General features: G+C 28.7%; 1 protein-coding gene across 3 annotated transcripts in view; it reads left to right on the top strand.

Moving 5' to 3' along the window:
* Window positions 1-1,155: 1,155 nt before the first annotated feature.
* LOC107444627 (uncharacterized) overlaps window positions 1,156-16,488 on the top strand; it is a 77,829-nt gene continuing 62,496 nt past the window's right edge. Inside the window, exon 1 of one of the 3 annotated variants that reach the window (XM_071181325.1) lies at window positions 1,156-1,201. The gene's annotated coding sequence lies outside the window, so the exon portion shown is untranslated. Of the gene's footprint in view, window positions 1,351-16,488 lie in introns of all 3 variants that reach the window. The other 2 variants (XM_043041074.2, XM_071181324.1) reach the window with 2 other exon arrangements.

Genomic DNA, 16,488 nt, shown 5'->3' with positions numbered 1-16,488 from the left:
CAGAATAGTCCAAATTTGTTTAATGCAACTTTGAAGAGGAAAAAAGAATGATTTAAAGATAATTTTTTTTAATGGTGGGTATTTGGAACTATTGTCCATTGGCCTCAGAAAATGCCAGAACTGCTTGCTCTCTTCTCGTTACTCAGTGGGCACCTGTGGCGAAGCCACGGCGGAGGAGCAGCGTCGCCCACGTCACACAACCACAACCTCGTTTATAGGGCGGATCACATTCACACACAAAGGAGAAAGGACATAGAACATAGAGAGAGAAAGAGACATCCATGCTCTGAGCGGCATTCGAACCCGCAACCAACGGCTCCGCACTCAGACGCGCTAACCACTCGACCACTGGTCGGCTTTTTAAAGATAATATTTTTCTTCTTAAATTTCTTTACTAAATATTCCAAACTTTTAAAAAGTTAAAATTTATAAAAACAAACTATCACTATACTGTTAACTGTTTTTAAGACACTGATTAGATAGCTAAAATTAAAGAAGTAAATTCTGTATTTTATGATGTTCAAAATGATTCTACAAGTTAATATAAAAACATCCAAAGCACAACAGTTATATTCGTGCTGCATTACAAAAGATCAAAAAACAACATATTAAAATACAGTAAATGCAAATATCGTTTCGACTATACTGTGCTTCTTATAGTACTGAAATACGAGTACTTTCTTAGAAAACCACATCATTAATGTCTATATACGGTTTATAATATTAGAGCAATTTTTGTAACTTTGAATAAAATATTAAAATATATTATTAGTATGAAAATTGCATACATTTGCTTTTTTTAAAGGTTAAATTGAGATTAAATAAAGTTAAAATAAATCGAATATACAGAAAATTAAATAAATAAATGGAATGGAAATTGAAATTCATGGAAATTAATTTATCACTTTAAAAAAAGCGAATCTTATTGAAACATTTTTGGAATGTATCTCATTTTTCAATTCCTTTTTTTTTTGTTGCCGTATGTCAAACTATTATTTAAGATTTAATCAACTTCAATACCTTTTCATTTCATTTAACTCTTCTTCTTTTTTAAAAAGATATAGAATCATCTTTTGAATCTCGTTTTCTACGCACGCGCACATGATTTGAGGCCAAGCGAAAAAAAGAAAAAAATAAGAACATAGTAAACGATGAGAAGAAACCGAACTTGATTCTCGTCTGCTATTTATTACTTGAACAGGTAAGAACTTGTGTTGAATAACTGTTCTATCAGTATTCCGTTAGAAACGGTGGCATCTTAATATTCCCTTCGGATCAAGTGGCGGAATTAAATATATATTTTAGTTTTAGTTTCGCTTGGACTACATTTTCTGAAATATTCCTTTTAAGGTAAGAAAAATTTAATTAAATCTTTTTATCTGAATATAATTTTTATATTATAAAAATTTTTGAGTTTTATGACTTTTAATATTTTGAAAACTAAATTTATTTCATCACTGAATTTATCAGAAATATTTTTAAGAATTATTGAAATCTTGGTTGTTAAAATGTATTATAACAAATTAGCATGAGTGATACTTATTGCAATGAACGGTTTATGAGGATTCTTTATAAGAAAAAGTGAAGTCAGGAATATTTGAATAAATTTATATCAAACGTATACAAATACATGTGTGAATGGAAATACAAGCGTATCTGTAAAACAGATGGATTAACTATGCATTTACGGGATGCCTTAAAATACCTGTAAATAAATTTAAATGCAATTAAAAATAATACTTAAAGTTTGTTACATGGATGAGAGAAATGGTATTAAAAGAAGAAACTACTTTAACAAGGTGCATTTTTTCATTAAATTGTTTAAAATCAAGCAATAACTTAAAGTTATGCGATCTAGTTTTTACAAAAAATTAATTGAACTTATTTTTACAACTGAAATTTTAAATGAAAAAGCATTTTATAAAAATTAAAGTTTAATCATTAATTTTAATTTTAGTTTTAATTTTAATTAGAGTAAGAAATATTAATTTTAAGCAATTAAATGAAAAAGTTGAAATTTGTAAGGTGTCATATTCGAAATTGTTCTTTCACAAAAATTGTTTGACCAATTTATTTCTAAATTTTTGCACGTAGTTAAACTAAAGTCTGTAATGTAAAAATAATCTTAGTTTTTGATTTGTAAAATTCATTGGCAAGTTGTTTGGTATCAATCATTAATAAAGTCATTGCCTTTCATTTATCGTCTGTTCGATTCATGATTTTGATTTATGTAATATTGACTTATAAGACTAAAATGCTTAATTGATTACAACACCACCTGAGTCTGCATATTAGGATAACCCGATGCTGTTTTAAAATCAATTTTAAAATACTCATTGCAAGCTGCAAACCTTGTAATAAATCATTCTTAAAAGGAGTTTAAACTACCCACTATAAATTATATTACAAATAATTTATTGTGTAATTTAATACACATCAAAATAATAAGCTCTCTTTAAAATATTAATTAGAAATTATTAAAAAGTATATTGATGTTATATACAAAATGTTCTTAGTATTTTTTAAACTATTCGCTACAAAGTTCCCTTACTACAATTATACAAAACACTTCAATGTTATGCATAAGTTGCGTCGGAATTATTTTATTAATTAAAAAAATGTAATAGTTTAATTGTAACCTAAATTAAATACATCTTAGCGAAAGGAAGTTTTTAGTGATTATATCTTAAAGTCATCAGTATTTTAGTGATTATATCTTAAATATTGTATTTATTTCAGGCTACAGTTGAATTATGAACATGCTCATTTAATCGTTCTTCACTAATTATACTTTAACATATCTTGAACCACTTTCAAAAAATTACTAAACGAATCATGCAACAAATACTTATAAAATTTATTTCAGCAATTTAAAATTTTTCCTTTTTTTTATAGTTTTTAAAAATAGAGTTGAAAAATCCCTTAATTTAAACATATTTCTCCACCGTGTTCAGATTATCATTCAGTAAAAAAAGAAAAATCAATTGTTTAATTATAATTCTAAATTTTTATAAAATTTGTTTTATTATCGTTAGACATTCATAATTTTTTTTTCAAACATTGTTTCTAAAATTTGTTTAGCAGCAAATGGTATTAAAGCATTTACAAGCAAATAAAATTTACGCAGTTTTTTCAATTTATAGGAAAAATAAAATAGTTTTAGTTTATTTAATAATAAAAAAGTTTAAGAGAATTTTTAATTTTTAATTGTGGAGTAAATCCCATAAACGTGGCAAAATATCTTAATTCTCGAGTGTTTTTTATTTAAAAATAGCCATGTTTAAATTTAATTACAAGTTAATAAAAAGGTTTTGCTTTCAGCTGCTTTTTGTTATTTAAAATTCAGTGTTCTACTAAATAAATAAGTAAATAACATTAATATTAATAAAAACAATTTTGAAATCGTTAAAATTTTCGATTTTAACTCTTTTCTTAGTCGCACCTCTTTAAAAACACTCTTAATCTATCCTTCTGCGCTTTTTAAAAATAGCTGTGTTTTATAAACCCACTTAAAAATCAACAAAACAAAAGTTTACATCCTTGCAAAAATTTTAAGTCACAGTGGGAAAATAAAACAATTTTTAAATCGGTGGAATCGGTACCGAATTTAACTTTATCCGTGTGATATCTTTATAAAAGAAAATTTTAGTAAAGTTGAAAGATTTTACTACTAAGTTGACTGTGAAGAATGGTGAGCTAAACAACACACACACAAAAAATCACAGATAACATAATATCACTAATGCGTAATTATTTGTGTTATTTTTTTACATTGTTTAGCTTAATTCAATGTTTACGTATGTTTCTAAAATTAATAAATACTAATGCTGCGCTTTTAAAATGTATAACAGTGTATTTTCAAGTAATAAGACACTGCTATATTTTGTTTTGGTTCTCTGTTTTTCCCACGAATGTATTTCATTATAATGATATGAATTTTTAAATAAACAAATATTTCTCGAAGAATTTAAGTGGTTTTGTGGTCGTGACGGTATGCTTTAACTCTTATTCTCCTACTGACCTAAAAGAACCGTTTTTGTGAGTTGTTTTTTTTCCCGAGATGTCTAATATGCCGGTGATTTCTCCTGCAGGCCTAATTTCAAGATTGCTTTTGCTTTCTCCTCTAAGTAAAAAACATCTTTTCATCGGAGTAAAATTGTTTAAGCAGAAAAATCGCGACTGTTGGATAATGTTTTTGGATTTTTCAAGCATAAAGTTGGAAAATGTTTCGAAATTTATAAAATTTAAATATATTTCAAATTTTAGCTTCTATTTATGTTTTTTTTTATTTATTTATTTTTTTTTTTTATTTTTTTTTTTTTGTAAAAAGTTTGTTTCACTAGACACTCTGATAGAACTCTTACAGTATTTTTTAAATATTAGCGTATTGCGATATTTTTCTAAGATTAGGTTCAAATGTTTAAATTAAAATTACTACAGTTTAACATTATTATACATTACAACATTATAATTTTATAACATTTGATATAGTTAAATTAAGATTTTTATTATACTTCTACTAATTATTAAATTTTTTATATTATTATTATATTATTTGCTAGAGTTATTTCATAATTAATATCAATGCTAACATAGTTATTTTAAATTTTATTATAATAATTAAAGTTTTAACTAAAATTAAGTTAAAATCATACAGCTAACGTAGAAAGAGAACACCAAAAGTCTTGCCCCGGTCCAGATCTCAGCAATTTCAATCTTTGCAATTCCCGGCCCAGAATCTGAACCGGGGCAAGACTTTTGGGGTACAAAGAAAGCATTTTTGACATTTGTCTTAGCTTTCTCGATAGAAAAAGTTTTGCATTTTTATGACAATTCAGGGCTGGTACAATTCAGCCTTGATTGTCATATTTTTTAAATTTTTACTAATTTTTCTTCGTCTCATTAAGCTGTCCATGTTATCGCTTTTTACTCTTGGTGTTTTAATATGCTGCTAAAAGAGAAACTTTCAAAGGTTGAAGACAACTGTTTGTTGCCAAATGCACTTAAAGCCTTCTTCTGATAAACACTAAAATAGTGCCACTTAGTACATTCATCCTCTGAGATCACCACAGTTCAATGAATACTCAAAGACTGTCACTCAGTACAGTACCTTTATCCATTGTGATCTCCACAACTTAAAGAACACTCAAAGATGGTCACTAAGTACTTCCATCCACTATGATCTTCCCAACTCAATAAATTCTCAAAGTCTGTCTCTTAGTACCTCCAATCACTGAAATTTCTACTAAATGGCTTAGTACCTTTATCCCCTGTGATCTCCACAACTTAAAGAACACTCAAAGATGGTCACTAAGTACTTCCATCCACTGTGATCTTCCCAACTCAATAAACTCTCAAAGTCTGTCACTTAGTACCTCCAATCACTGAAATTTCTACTAAATGACCTGGCAGAACAAATCATGTTATAAAATTAAATGGCACTAAAATAGGATATTATTCCGAAAATGTTTCTTAGAACCTTCCACCGCTAAACTCTTCAATTAGGAGAAGATAAATAAATGAAAAATGCCCATACGAATGCTTAATAATGTATATAAAATCTAAATTAATATACTGACGGAATGTTACACTAAATATATTTATTCTAAACATAATCAAAAAATTATCTCTGTAAAATGTAAACATAGTAATTTCCTTCAAACTTTTATCTTAAGTTCAGACATTATCGCCTTAATGTTTTTCTCACACCATTAACGCGTTAGTTATTTTTCCGTTGACACTATTAAGGCAGTGATTATTTATCGGAAAACAATCTTTTTCTCTAGTTGTCTCAGGAGAATAGTTTTCTAATGGAAGAAAAAGGAGATTAGGCGCTAAACAATCAACTCTTAAAAATAATCTCTTAAGTTAACTTTCTTCTTCACTCAAGCGAGTATTTATTTCGTTTGTTGAGATTTAAAAACTTAAATTGATTGATTGTTTTTTAAATTTTAATTGCATTTAGTTATTTAAAAGAATGGAGAACACATTTTTTGATGTATTTATACAAATACCTGATCTTGTCTAATTCGGGTATGAGGATATCAAATCTGAAACTAGTTGTGCTCCGAAAGCTACAGATTTTTTTAAAAATAAATTTTTAGTTATATACCGAATACCGACCGATTGCAGGCTTTAAATCAGCGAAACGAAAGTATCTAAGATTTGTTGAAAAATCTCAGGTAAAAAAAAAATCGTTTCGCAGTGTGATTGTTCTCTGAGTTTATGTTTGTAACGTATTTACTTTTTAAGGGATTGAATGATCACGGCTTATATACTCTACTTAATGGTAAAATCAGAATACCGCTTTTAGAACTAAAATTCAGATGAACCAAATTATTTTTCAGCAATTAAATTTTCTTGTTTAAGCACTGCCTTTTTTTTATTATCCCTCACCGCTTAATATGAAAGAGAGAAAACACTGGAATTACAAATTTTCCTTCCTAAAATGAAATTTGTTCCTAACTAGAACGGAATTTTCCTTTTTCCTTTATGAAAATAAGCATTCAAAATGGGCTTATTTCGAATTGAGTCTGAATTAATGAAGAGTTTTAATTCATTCAAAACAATGCTCAGTCAAGGTAGACATTTTAATTTGAATAAATAGAAAATGTTTAAAAAATAATGTTAAAACAATGTAATAAATGTTTAAATAATCACAGGTACATTTTTCAGTTTTATTTGTTTAAGAAATGTTAGTTCATTGCCCATTAGGCTATTAGACAACAGGTTTTGACGATGCAATTTTTCATTATAATTTCTTTCTTTCAAATTTTATATCTTTGCTATCATCAATTTTGATATATTTAATGATGGGGCACTAACAGTTCAAACTGAAATTATCAATAATTAGTTAAATGAGAGTAAATAAGTCAATTTAAAATTTTCATTAGTTGAAAATGTTATCATTTTATATTAAAGGTTTTGTAGAATTATCTAATTTATGTTTAATTAATGCACCCCTTCATAAAAAAATAATTCGCTCATTTGACTAATGTTACCTACATAATAAATTCCAGATCCAATTACAGTATAAAGTACTGGTACTTTAGGTTCATCATCCATAAAATCCATTTTTAACGTAAAATATTTTTTCATAATTTTTACAGTAACATTAATTTAATTAAAGTGACTCAGTGATTTTATGGTAATTATTACTGTAAAAATAAGGTAAATAAAAAGCAAATAAAAATTACTGTAAAAAGTACCGTAATTTTTACAGTAATATTTATTTAATAAGAGTGATTCAGAGATTTTACGGTATTTATTACTGCAATAATTACGGTACATTAGAATTTAGTTCCGTAACATATCCGGTAAAAAAGGATTTTACTGTAAAAAGTACCGGCACCCTGTGTGCCGATAAAGAAAAATTTTCTTGTCCATGTTCTTATTGAATTTCTCAAAAGAAATGAGTTCACACGAGGACTAATTGACACAATTAATATCAATCATTGTGACGATTATTCACTTGAAAATTCATTAATGACACTTCCTTGATCTGAGGACTGGATTATTACGAAAGTAATCGGTTTCATCGAACTTGGCTCATGGCAAGAATTTCAGAGAAAGGCGTGTCATGGCAAACTTGGCAGAGAAAGGAATGCAATTTCAGGATGGAAGATCGGGTGTTTGCTCAAAGTAACGGAACTACATGTCAACCCCGATCCGCTTTCAACTCTATGTGCCCACGCTTGCTAATGAGTGGCTATAAATGGCATAAAAGGGAAATCAGCACCTTATAGGTGCCAATTCGGACCACATTGACAATTCTTCTTACGAATTTTTTTTTGGACGTAAAAAATTATAATCAGAATGACATAGTTTTTTCATTAGTGTCAAGAATCTTGTTTTCGGTTGACGACCTTAACAAGGTAGCAAAAACAAAATGCATTTAAGTGCAAGCTTGCGCGTCTAATTGACCGCGAAGTGTGAATTTTGCGATAAAAAGTTGTCTGTATGGATTTTTTTTATTGATATGCTCATTTGAATAGCACATTATAACTCTATCGCACAAGCAATTTTCTGTCACAGACAAGCAATTTTTTGTTACACTTCATGAACAGTTTATATTTCTTTCTCTTTTGGTAAAAAAGTATATTTTTTTGATATTTAAGTAATATAATTTTAGTTAGTTTCAGTTTTGCCAATTTAATAATTTTTTATATAAGTAGTTTAGTAAGTTTAACTTTAAGATATTTTCTGCTAATGATAAAGTACATTACATTTGTATTCTTTTTAGATTCGATAACGAAAAATTGGCTTATAAATGTTTTGAATTTTAGCTAAAATCAAAACATGTACTATATGTTCTGTTTCATTAAAGAACAATATTTTAAAGAGAAAAGAATACGCGCAATTATTTGAAAAAGACATTCTTTAATAAATGCATTTGTGGAAACTTAAAATTTGAAACAGTTTGTTTCTCAATAAAAAGTGAGTAACTAAGATACATTTTGATTATTAAAACTAGACGATTATTATGGAAATATTTTGTAAACTATAAAAAATTTGCTTATACCCAGGAGAATGACTACATATTATAACATAAATGGGGCGATTATTTCTTTCAAAATGAGTAGTAATTTTTCTTATTGTTATTTAGTTTCATACTTTCATAACTACCTTCTTTGATTTACCTACACAATAAAGTGCTCATGGCTGTAACTGGTCCAGAATTCTTCACCATAATTACAATGTCATCTAAATCAAACAGAAACGGTGAAATAACCAGAAGATCATTAAAATAATCCCCTTTTTTAAATGGTCGTAACAATGATTTGTTGCTGCAGCAATGAAGTTTTTTCATTGAAGGCCCAAAAATACCCTCAAAGACCTTGTCTCTGGCATTATTGAAATTGTGTGTGATTCTTTTTTTTTACTACTTACATAAAACTGAATCTGGCAACCATTCAGCATACAGGAATCTTCATCCTTTCTAGCCAATTCAATTGTTCTACCATCATTTTTGACGCAAGTCTTCAAATACTTTTATTTCGATACATCCCTGACCTTAAGAAAAACGCAAAGTTTGTGATGATTGTTCGGAAACTTATTCAAATAGTTAAATAAAGATTAGGAGAAGATCCTCTAAAAAAGATGTATCCGCTAACGATGTGAGAGTTGTTTAAATGGACAACTTCGCTTAAGATACTATCTCTGGCCTTGATCAGCCCATTGTTTTTTTTTCTGTGTCCATTCACGTATGTGCTAATGAGGATATGCTGGCACGTAGTTCTGTATTTTGAGAATGGAATATGCACAGGCGAGCTTGACACCGTGAAAGAATTTGAAATCCTTTCAGTCTGCAGGAATTAAGTTCCGCATCACGTAAAAGTATCAAATGTAATTTTGGGGAAACAAAACAGTAGTTAATGTTCTCATATAAAAATTTAATTAAGTTATAAGTATTTTAACTCGATGACTATGTTTAATAAAAACTTAGAATATATGATATATATATTAAATATTCTTCTATGATATTCTGGAGAATATTTGAAGCAGGAATGCAACTTACTATAATTACAAGTATAGCCATGTTCCCATCCATATTTAACCATACTATGGGGGGGGGGGAGCATTCAAATACTACTTACGAATGTTTTTGATAATTTCAGACTACCTCATTTTCATCAACAAAATTAAGCTAATCACAAACCCTTTTTGGTTTTTGCTTTAACTTTGATTTTTATCATAATATAATTTCAGTAGTAATTTGATTATACTGTATTGTTATGTTCTAATTATACTGTAATGTAGTAATCTAATTATTGTAATAATTTAATTTCAGTTGCCATCTCCATTTCATCGAAAGCCAGTCATCTCTATTTTTTTTTCTTTCAAAATGGAGATTCTTGGATTGTTAAGTTTAGTAGACGTAAATACATAGCTAGGATATAAAAAAAATTCATGCCCACTTACTTGATGTAGTATATTTTGTGGAGTAAAAAAAGCTCTCTCTATATCAAGCTGATACTTAACTCTCTCCTGTAAAATTAGTTTTGTTGGAGATGACCAGTTTTCGAACTCTTTCATTCCATTTCATTCCCCTACACCGAAGTAATAAAAATTAAGAAAAAAGATGTGAGCTTTATATTAATCAAAATTTACGTTTTACATTCATTTACAAAAATTTTGATCCGAACAATCTTTTAAGTAAATGTAAATGGATTTTAGTGTCTTACGTAATCAATGCTCATGCCTCTCTTTTCCCATAGTGTCAGCAAAACTAAGCAAATCAGAAACCCTCGCTCCCTCATAAGCGTTTACGTAATATTCAGACTGTCCCAATAGAAATAACTAAATAGTACAACTTTAAGAAATGTTGAGAAAGTACTTTAAAATAATTATCTAACATTTCAAAAACAATACTATCATCAGGTTCTCAATTTGCTACTTTACGAAACATTTACGTCCCGCCGTGGACTGATCGTTAAGACACGGTTCCCAGCCGATCACCGAAGTCAAGGTCAAGCATTACTGGCTACGGTCAGTGTGTGGGTGGGTGACCACTTGGATCAGTCTCCGTAGGGATCGAGGGTGTGCGGTATTGGTCCTCGTTAAACTATGCTACCGTAAAGTGCTCGACTTCGCGCGCAGGTCGTCGGGCTACCGAAGCGGGGGTGCCATCCCCTCCGCAGAGGATCAAAACCGTGATGGCATGTCTTCGGATCATCCTCCGGGATGTTTCCCAGACCATCGCCAATAGCCTATTGTGCAGCTCTAGTGCGATGTAAATTAACAACAACAACAACGAAACATTTACGCATTTACTATAACTTCTCGTGAACAGCTGATATAAAATTAGAACTGAACGTCATTTAATTGCCTTGTAGGTAATTTTTTTTGAACAGTCAGCATCAATGGAGCTTGATGTTATTCATTTTTTACCCAGCTTCTATAACTTTATAAACTCTATTAACTTTTCTATAACTTCCACATTTATGATAGACTTACGAAATTAATGAGGTTGCTACATGTTTAACAAAACGAGCATCTTTTAAAATTGAGAAGGCGTAAACTGCCGAAGAGTTAAAGTATACAGAATGGAGAATAATAATAGGAAAATAATCGAAATGTGACAGTTAAAAAATTCTGAGAAAACACTTAAAGATATATCATGCCCTTTAAGAACAAGTATGTTTTCAGGTTGTCGACTCCCTACTTTAAAGAGCACTCCTCTTTGAGATAATTTTTCGTGAACAGTTTATATCAATGGTACTCCACATCATTTATTTGCCTTCACAATAATTTTCCGCGAACAACCAGTGTCAATGGCACTTTATGTCATATATTTTTCATTGATACTTTACAGATGGAAGATATCATACAACAGAAAAATAACTACTAGATGTATTAAGTGAAAACAATAAGAGGAGGGTGAAATTCGCTGTCACTATCATGTTTTTCTTTCACAAAACAGCAGCACTTTCATTGTAAGTACTAAGGCCTGATTGGCATTTAGGCTTATGCCTGCCTGCGCAATCAGTGAAAATTTCTATTGAGCCTGTATGGGCAGTAAAACACTAACTATCGCTCTTCTTCGCATTGTCCGAGAGAAGCAGACCGTTACCTTAAGTGAATTGAAGGCAAGAATATCCCTTTTAACGGCTTTTGTCGAGGAAGTTTTGTTGTGGTGAGGCATCAGACTAAGTCGTATTGTTCTGAATGAAACATCTTTCACAAGAGAGTTTTTGAAACCGTAAATCAGGTGTCATCTAATATTTTGCTTTCACTATTTTGTTTATATGAAATAGAGCTGTCTTTTCACTGGTGTCGAACACCAGATTAATATATATTTTGTTCCAATAAGGAAGTAGAAGTAAGTTTTCTCTTTGAAGGATAAATTTGTTATCAGAATTATGAATCGTTGATTAATTACACCAGTAACAAGACGAGGGTTGAATGCTAAAAATCATAGTGATTATCTAGCCCATGACGTGTCATTAAAAATCAAAATCATTAGATCTAGGATTTTGAGCATTCATCTTACATGGTTTAAATATCAATTTATGCATCATAATGTGCATGTTTTATTTTCTTCATTTTTACAAGAATTTTAGGAATATATTTTAAAGACCTACATTGAGGAACATCTTGCATTCGTTTTAGCACTCGTTGAATATATTCATTTCAGCACTGGTTCAGCAAATCACGGTACGAAGTACCGGCAGTCAGGGCACATCCATAAAATCCATTTTTACCGTAAAGTATTATACAGTAATTTTTACAATAATATTTATTTAGTTAGAGTGATTATGTGATTGTACCGTAAAAATTACAATATATCAGATTTTTTTTGTTCCGTAACATGTTCCAGTAAAAATTACCTTCACCCTGAATGCTGGTAGTTTTTATCGTAATTTGATCCGGATTTTTTTACAGAGCATGGCAGAAAATTTATATATAGCCTTGTGAATGTCATGCTACTAAAGTTTTCTAAACTAAACTCAGTAATGCGACAGCCCATAGAGGGCCAGGGCCTACTGTGCCCATCCTAGTTTTCTTGATCTTGGGCTCTGGGGTGCAGGAGCAGATGTTCCGGTCAGGTGGTCAGCCGAACGCGGAACCCCCAGTGTTTAGTTCCCAAGCATGCTTGGTACTCATTTATTTATCCAACTAAAGTTTTCTAGAAGTTCTTAATTTATGAAATATTTAATTTTTTTTAAAGGATCTTCCGTTTTTTGTAGCAGTGGAAAAAGTGGTGAGTTTCGAGGTGTATATTTAATAATATGTTGAAATTGAGCCAGAGTGATTTTGGGTAAAGATTTTAAAATCATTAAAAAAAGAATGACGCATTCCCAATTACGTGGAGCAATGTTAAAGTTTGTTAACATAATCATATTCAGTGCAGGGAGAAAACAATTCTGTAAAATTGCAGTACTGTATGGTAATGACATTTCTGGTAACGGAAAACCGAATTTCTGGAAATAGAAACCAAAATATGCTCTATTTAAACCATCCATTTACTAATTTTTCAGGTCATTAAGGTAACGATTAAATGGAAGTTCTGGCTTTTAAAATTATTGATCGTATTACTTCTCGTTTAGCAAAAATTACAAAAAGAAAAGTAAATTTAATCGAATAAACGGTTTTTAAGCCATGTTTTAAGATATCATGATTAAATTACTAAATTTTACCACATTCATCAAATTTTATGACGCATAATAAAATCATATTTTATAGTTAATTTTATCATAATCATTATCTCTGCTGATAAAATAAATAGTATTGCTAATCAGTAAAAATTACTGTTGGATAAAAATTTTTGTTGTTCTCAAATAGCCAGAAGCACATTAAATTTATTAAATTCTGGTAGTTTTGACTATACTTTTTTTCTGCGAGGATATATTAGGAAGAAATTTCTAATTATACATGTTTCTACATTAAAGGAAATTTATTAGAAGATCTCAGCACTCTTTTTAGTGCTCTTTCGAGCATTCAATATACAGTTTAAAGCTATTCAACAAATTTTAAAACAACAGTCTTATCCAATCAGATGATTTAAATTAGTGTTTATATTTGGATTTGCCCCGCAGATTTAATAGTTTAACGGCTACTTAGGCTGATTGGCATCACCAATCTGCCAAATGCTCTGAAGCGTGGTCATAGTAAATTCGAAACTCACCATAAGCGTGGATGTATTTTTGTGCTGTCCTGCTTTATTTTGTACTTTTTATTGCTTTATTCGTCGTGTTTTGGTTTATAAGCTATTGTTAGTACTGAGCATAAAAGCTCCTATTTTTTTTAACGTTAATATACATGTTACAAAAAAATTAAACTAAACCATGTCTTAGATTAATTTATTTAGCTCATTGCTGTCATTTATCCCCTTCCATTTTAGAACATGATAGCTTAGCAAGTAAAAGCTTATCGGCCATTTTTTCTACATAATTTCTGCTTCATTAACTTTGTAATGTGCAAATATGTATCGATTACTAATCAAATGAGTTTAAAAACTAAAACGGAATGAAAAAAAAATAGTAAACTCAATGGTGCGAAGAAAATTTTAAAGAGGTATAATTACACACAACTATGATTTTAAAAAGGCACATTTAAAAATTATTAAGGAACGTAAAGAAGTACGGAAGAATTTTATTTTATTTTATGCATCGTTAAACTTTAAATCTTATTTTTGAAATCCAATCTCTTAAGAGCAATCACTTAAATTATTAGGCTTAAAAAAATAATGTTGTCTTCATATAAGGAATTTAATTTTTTTCTGTAATTAATTTAATTTTAAAAATAATCTTTATTGACTTTGGGTGAAATCACCGTGGAAAATATTGCGCAAATTGTAATTTTCAACTACTTTTTCTATTTGCTTTTATTTTAGTTTGAGGTTTCAGGAGTTTAGTTTATACGAAAAAGAAAATTAAATTGCCGCATCTCTTACATTTTTAAAAATACTGTGTGAAAACTATTTCGAAAAATGCTTTCTAGGTATTGAATTTTTGTTACGTTTGTTATTTTTCTTATTGTATTTTACAAGTTTAAGATAGTGAATTTTGACCAATATAAATTTCGTGCCATTAAAAATTGAGAATTTCTTATTTTTCTAAAACAAATTATCTTTCAGGAAATAAACTTTGTTTGATAATACTTAATACTATATGCTTAGTAATAAAATAAAATTTTTATAGAGAAATATTTAGTTAAAAAACTATTTAGTTTAAAACTATTTTTGAAATTATTATTTTAAAACTTTTAAAATTTTTAAAATTTTCAGGAAGAAATATATAATTTAAGAAATTCTAACCATTATTTATTTCTATTATGCTAAACATATCTGACATTTCCTAATTTTGTTATTATTTGCAACAAAATGAAATTGCTGTTATTGGAAAACGATAAAAGCGCCATTTTAAATAATTTAGTCTTACGAAATTCGAAGCATTTTTTTTAATAGAATATATACGCATAGAACTTTTTGTATTTTATGTTCTTTAATGTATTAATGTAGGATTAAGCAGCCTTAAAAATTATTTTGTATAATTCATAATTTTTTTTAATTTTGAAACTAAACTTGGAAAAGCATAAAAAACTAATTTTGAGTAAGCTAGAGCGATCATAATTAATTCCATAGAATTGAGGAAAAATTAAATAAATATTGACAAGTATTTTTTATTTCAAAATTTTTCTAAGAAATGTCTAAAAAATAACTTAAAGTATTTTAATGGATTCACGAAAGATTTCTTAAAATGAAAGTGAAACAAAATATACTTAAAAAAACCTAACGTAGCATTTTTTTTATTGTTAAACTAAACTTAACATGATTAAGAATTAATATTGAGCAGGGTTATAAATTTTTCTTTTAAATTTAAAGTAAATTCTTATTTATAAAGAATGATCTCCTAAAAGGAAGGTGAAAATTTGGCGAAACAATTTGTTTTAATTTAAAACTAACTTGGAAAATTTTATAAGAAATTAATCAGTGTTCTAGAATGCCCGTGAAACACTTTCAAAAATGAAAAGAAAGATGCGAAAAATCAGCTAAGAAAGTATACCTACTGTTTATTTAATACGTAATTCTTGTCGATTTTGTCTTAAGCTTACTTTAAAATAATCGCGTTTCACATTACCCATGGGATTAATACTGAGCACGGGTTTAAATTTTTCCGCTGCTCTCCAATTTATTTTATGTATTAAAAGACAGACAAAACAAAATCACCAATTACTGTATTTTTCTTATTTTGGTCCTGATTAAACAGATGAAAAATAACAGTGAAAGTTCAAAATTTTTTTTATTACTATCGTTGTTTTTCCTTGCTATGAACCAACTTAGTAATACAATGTTTTTTTAATTAAACTAAACATATTTAATTAAAATGATTATAATTATTATTTTTAAATTATATCACAAAAATAGGAATCAAAACAGCCGAAAAAAACCCCTTAAAGATGAACAGAAATATCGGTATGACTAGTTTATATTGATATTCTTCAGCTTGATTTTAGGTCAAAAAAACAATTTTTTTTTTTTATAATTTTTTGTTTAAATGATATCTTTCAGTCGTGAAATTAGCATTTTTTTTCAAAAATTAAAACTAAAAATGTTAAATAAAAGCTATTAAAATCATTACTCTTTCTCGAACAGATTGTAAATTTTTAAAATGATCCTCCAAAATAATTAGATTTCATAAATTGGTCGATTGACTCCTTTTAACGCTTGATTTATTTTCGCAGAAAGAAAATAAACTTGCACGGATGGTTCATTATATATAAAGAAAAATGTCGTGATTTTCGCAGTCTTATTGTTTTGTTGAAAAATAATTGATATCACGGTCACTGGCATTGGTCACTGATAACTAAGTAAATTATCAGCATTTCCTACAATTTTTATTTAGAGATTTCGAACTTCAATATAATGCCCCCTTTAAAGTGTTATTTAATTTTTTGGCTGGAGGAACTTGCTCTTAAATCCTTCTACTACATCTAAACCAATGGGATATACTCATACATTGTATGTTTAGTTTATTATTTTACATT

Source organism: Parasteatoda tepidariorum, chromosome 5, assembly GCF_043381705.1.
Source record: "Parasteatoda tepidariorum isolate YZ-2023 chromosome 5, CAS_Ptep_4.0, whole genome shotgun sequence".
NCBI classification, from domain to species: Eukaryota; Metazoa; Arthropoda; class Arachnida; order Araneae; family Theridiidae; genus Parasteatoda; species Parasteatoda tepidariorum.
The sequence above is the reverse complement of the archived record's forward strand: the minus strand, read 5'-3'. Positions and strand labels throughout refer to the sequence as shown.